A 5,298-nucleotide genomic window follows, 5' to 3' on the forward strand; every position below is an offset into this window, starting at 1 on the left:
CAGGGACTCCGATGCACGGGGCAGGCGGCTTCGATTGCTGCCTGACACCCACGATCATTCCTTGCTGAGAGAGAAGGATGGTCGGCTGTTGTAAACACAGCTGACCGTTCCTCTCCCTGGAATGATCACAGAGCGCCTGTGATCCTTCTATTTAGGATCACATGTCTCTATGATCATTTCACAAGCCACGCTCCCCCCACAGTTAGAATCACTCCTCTAGGCTCACATTTAACCCCTTGATCACCCACTGTGTTAACCCCTTCCCTGCCAGTGTCATTATTACAGTAACAGTGCATTATTGTTAGCACTGATTACTGTAGTAATGTCACTGGTCCCCCCAAAAGTGTAAAAAATGTCAGTTAGGGGTCCGATCTGTCCGCCGCAATGTCACAGTCCCGCTAAAAATCGCAGATCGCTGCCACTACTAGTAAAAAAAAAAAAAAAAAAAATTACATAAATCTTTCCCATAGTTAGTATTAGTAGACGCGATACATTTTGTGCAAACCAATCAAAATACACTTATTGCTCTTTTTTTTTTTTACCAAAAATATGTAGCAGAAAACAAATTGGCCTAAAATGTTAAAACATTTTTATTTTTTTTTTTTTTTGGGGAATGTTATATAGCAGAATGTGAAAAATATTGTTTTTTTCCAGAATTGTCTCTCTTTTTTTTGTTTATAGCGCAAAAAACAAAAATAGCAGAGGTGATCACATACCCCCCAAAGAAAGCTCTGTTTGTGGAAAAAAAGGACATCAATTTTATTTGGGTACAACGGCGCATGACTGCGCAATTGTCAGTTAAAGTAAAGCAGTGCCGTATCGCAAAATATGGCCTGGTCAATTAAGGGGGCAAATCCTTCCGGTCCAGAAGTGGTTAATGGAGCGCTGTGTCCGTCGAACTAAAGAGAAAAACTGAATTTTTGTAAAATCTTACCTGTAAAATTCCTTTCTCTGAGTCCTCCGACAGTCGCCGCCTCTTCATATTCGTCACATATGGGGTATTAGACTTTGCTCCGAAGGAGTAGCTAGGCAACAGAATATGTTAACATTAAAGCTTTTAACATATCCCACCCTCAAGGGGTGGTCCCCTCAGTCAATACCCTCCTACTTCCTGCAACCATATCTCAGTTTTAGTGGAATAGCAGTAGAGTATACAACCAAACCCCAAAAGAGGGGCGGGGGCGGCGACAGTCGGAGGACTCAGAGAAAGGAATTTTACAGGTAAGATTTTACAAAAATTCCGTTTTCTCTTACGTCCTCCGACAGTCGCCGCCTCTTCATATTCGTCACATATGGGGACGTCCCAAAGCAGTGCAAACATGAGGGGTGGGAAACGCATCCGCGCCGAAAAGGCAACGCAGTCTCCGCATCAAAGAAAGGAACCTTACCAAAAGAAGGAAACCAGCTGGGCAACAGAAAAAAACAAGTGCTCAACAGGAGCAACAACCCAGGAAAAGACAAAAAACCAGGGGATATAAAACTTATCCCAACAGCCAGAGATCCCCAACAAGGGACCCTAGGGAATTGCCGCACTAAGAACCTTGCGGCCAAAGGAAGCATCCGCCGATGCCTGAACATCTACTTTGTAGAATCTTGTGAACGTGTGTACGGTCGACCAGGTCACCGCCTTACACACCTGGGCTACAGAAGCCCCATGACGACAGGCCCAAGACGTACTCAAAGACCTAGTAGAGTGCGCCTTCACAGGCACAGGGGGAACCTTCCCTGACAAGCTAGACATTAAAACTGAGATATGGTTGCAGGAAGTAGGAGGGTATTGACTGAGGGGACCACCCCTTGAGGGTGGGATATGTTAAAAGCTTTAATGTTAACATATTCTGTTGCCTAGCTACTCCTTCGGAGCAAAGTCTAATACCCCATATGTGACGAATATGAAGAGGCGGCGACTGTCGGAGGACGTAAGAGAAATTATTTTCCCCACTGTATGTAATCTTCAGGCCTAAAATGATTTTTAAGCATGTGTGTAAAACCCGGCTTTGGCATTAAAAGGGTTAAAGCTCATTGCACTTTAAAAACCACCTTTAGCCACCTTCATTTAACCTTCCTCCAAGACCAAGCCAAATATTAGCAAAATGTCCCAATATTCACAGAGAGTTCGATGAAGCAAAACTCTTAGTTTTCCCCCTTTCCTATAGCAGCTGCTGAGTAGGGATGATCGAACTTTTGAAAAGTTTGGTTCGACCAGAACACCCGAACTTCCCGAAAGTTCTGCCCGGATTTCAGAACCCCATTGAAATCAATGGGACCCGAACTTCGGTAATCAAAAAACACAATTTTGAAGCCCTAACACCCAATAGAGTTCTGCCCAAAAAAACGCCTGCTACAAAAACACCAAGGTGTGTTTTTGCAGGCGTTTTTTTTTGGGGTCTTTGGAGGCAGGCATAACATCTGAACTTCTGTATAGGGGTTTATATACACACACACTTATATGTATTTATACACACACATATATAGGTGTTATAGGAGCGGAGACCTATGCCTGTTAATTATTTCATTAGCGCAAGCATAGGTTTCTGCTACTTTCACACCTATATATGTGTATGTGTATATATACATACATGTGTGTGTATATATATATACCCCTACACAGAAGTTCAGATGTCATGCCTGACTACAAACATGTCCTCAAAAAGCCCAATAAAACGCCTGCAACAAAAAGCCGGGTGACAGGGGCGAAGCCACCATCCTGTTCTATAAGTGTTCTAAGAGAAACGGTCTTTTCTCTATAGCGGTCACCCTGACATGGAAGGGTTTTGTCACCCTGCCATAGCAGTCAGAGTCAGTTAACCCTACACTACACTACAGTCACCCTGGCACTTCACACTTTCCCTACAGAAACGAGATTATTAAATCTAACTATAGTGGAAAATAGTACCCTAACTACACTAGATATCCCTTTCCTCACACTAATAATTGCTAAATGACACTTTGAGAGCAGAAGTAACAGAACTGCTTCCACTCTCTTCCACATCCCTGTATTAAAATGCTAGAGATTTGGCGGGGCTATCATATATACTGGGGGGCAGTGCTGTATCTTGGCCTAGGCCGACAAGGCCCAGGCCTAGGGTGGCACTTTGCAGGGGGGCAGCAAAAAAGCTGCCCCCTGATGGCCACTGATGAGGCTGCACTGATATGCTGCACTGATGAAGCCGCACTGGTGGACAGTAATGAGGCTGCACTGATGGGCACTGATGAGGCTGAACTTATGGGAACTGATGAGGCTGAACTAATGGGCACTGATAAGGCTGAACTAATGGGCACTGATAAGGCTGAACTAATGGGCACTGATAAGGCTAAACTTATGGGAACTGATGAGGCTGCACTGATGGACACTCAGATTGTGGTTGTGGTCTGTGATTTACAGATGACAGGGCAGATCAAAACAGGAAAGGGTGTGGCCTTTACAGGAAGGGGTGGGTCATATTCAAATTAGGGGCTGCCCAAGTTTAGTCAGGCCTAGGGCAGCACAAAACCTAAATACACTACTGCTGGGGGGCGTATTCACTACTGATTGGCCTCTGGACCCCCTGGTCACTCCAATCACATTCCTAGCATTCTCCTGCCCCCTCAATTGGCTTTTACTGATGGTTCTGGTCCAATCACTGGCTTTTAAAGCCCAGTTCCTGTCCCATTGCATTTTGGTCGGTTCTGGTTGCCGAATTCCGAACTTTTTCAGGAAAAGGTTCGGAATTCAGCCGAATTTCGAACAGTCAATGTTTGGGTCGAACCGACGGTCGACCCGAACCGTTCGATCATCCCTACTGCTGAGTACCATTGGACATGTTCTGGTTCTTCCAGGAGCCAATCCTGGAGTCTTCATAATAAAAACAAGACGTGAGAAAGAATTAGTATTTATTTAATAATACATATTATTCAAATTATTCACATACAGGTGGATGTTATGCCGTGGCAGTTCAGCAAGTCGCTTCTGGTCACACTGTACAGCCGTCTCACATACAAATATAGACATGGGGGAGGAAAACGCTTAAATTACAAGCAGGTAAATCTCGAAGTACAGCCTTCCCTGCTAAGCCCGCGAGGAGAAAAAAAAAACAAAAAGAAAAATATATTATTTTTACAAACTGGACCTAATTTTACCAGGTCCTCTATGCAATGATCTAAAATGTTACCGAAAAAAAAAAAAAGCTATTGATCTACATAGTAGTAGTAGTAGCAGGCACTATTGTAGCACAGCGTGCAAGCCCCTCCCCCCCTTTTTACAAGCGATCGTCCCGAATAAAGCGGAACCTTTCCAAGCAGACAGCAGCAAAACACATTTAGCAAATGGGGACTATGGAAACTACAGCAGCCAATCAGAACTCAACTTTTATCCTTAAATTGTACAGTCAAAGTGAAAAATGGAATCTGGTTGGACAAATCTTTTTATGATGTGTACGTGCCTTTTTATTAATTTTTCTGCATATTATTTAATAAAGCTGAACGATGACCTGCACATGTTTTACCACTAATCCTTCGCATTTAAAATTCAAACTGCAGTATGCCGCCGTTTTGATTCCTAGTTCTGTTTTTTTTAAACACTGTAGTAACCGGAAAGCTGGTGTCTGGTTTCATTGTATTTTCAATTATAATATAAAAAAAAAAAAAAAGATCCATAGGGCATTATAAAAATTGGGGGAATTTAAGGGAGGGAACTAAATGGATAATAAGATTAAAAGATAATTAAAGGTGAATAAAAGTAATGTAAAAGAATGTGAACTTTCTGTCCATTTTAATTTCTTTTGCTGTGACAATAGAAATGCCCAATATGGGTAATCCCTTTAGGCTAGGTTAAGATCTTTGCTGCGTTTTCATGGGGAAGCATTGATACGTAGAGCTCAAGGATTGCAGTGTATGGCCAGCCTTACACTAAACACGCAATTATTACTACAAAATCAAATAGGAAGTATCAACAGAACATGAAAAACATTCTTGAATCGCCCAGAGGACCAAAAAGATGCAGCACCTGATCCTGGTATAACCTGTGGCTGTGCTGTACAATAAAAGAACATTTTTGTGTCTGTCTGTGCTGGCTGTTAGCTCCACCCCAGGCTAAAGCCCAATTTATGGGTGTTTCTATGGGACAGTTACAGCACAGCATAGCGCAGCAGTCACTGTCCCCTCTCCATTCTCATTGCGCTTGATCATGTATGTGGATCCCGCTGAGCCCACATAGCTTCAGCAGAAGCCTGCACATCCTGTATGTTGACCCCCAACAAGTCTACAAAGTCCCAGCAGCTGTTTATTGTATTTTTGTGAATGATACCATCTCTCTCTGGC

The sequence above is a fragment of the Pelophylax lessonae genome, assembly GCF_965119305.1.
Source record: "Pelophylax lessonae genome assembly, chromosome: 10".
Taxonomy (NCBI): Eukaryota; Metazoa; Chordata; class Amphibia; order Anura; family Ranidae; genus Pelophylax; species Pelophylax lessonae.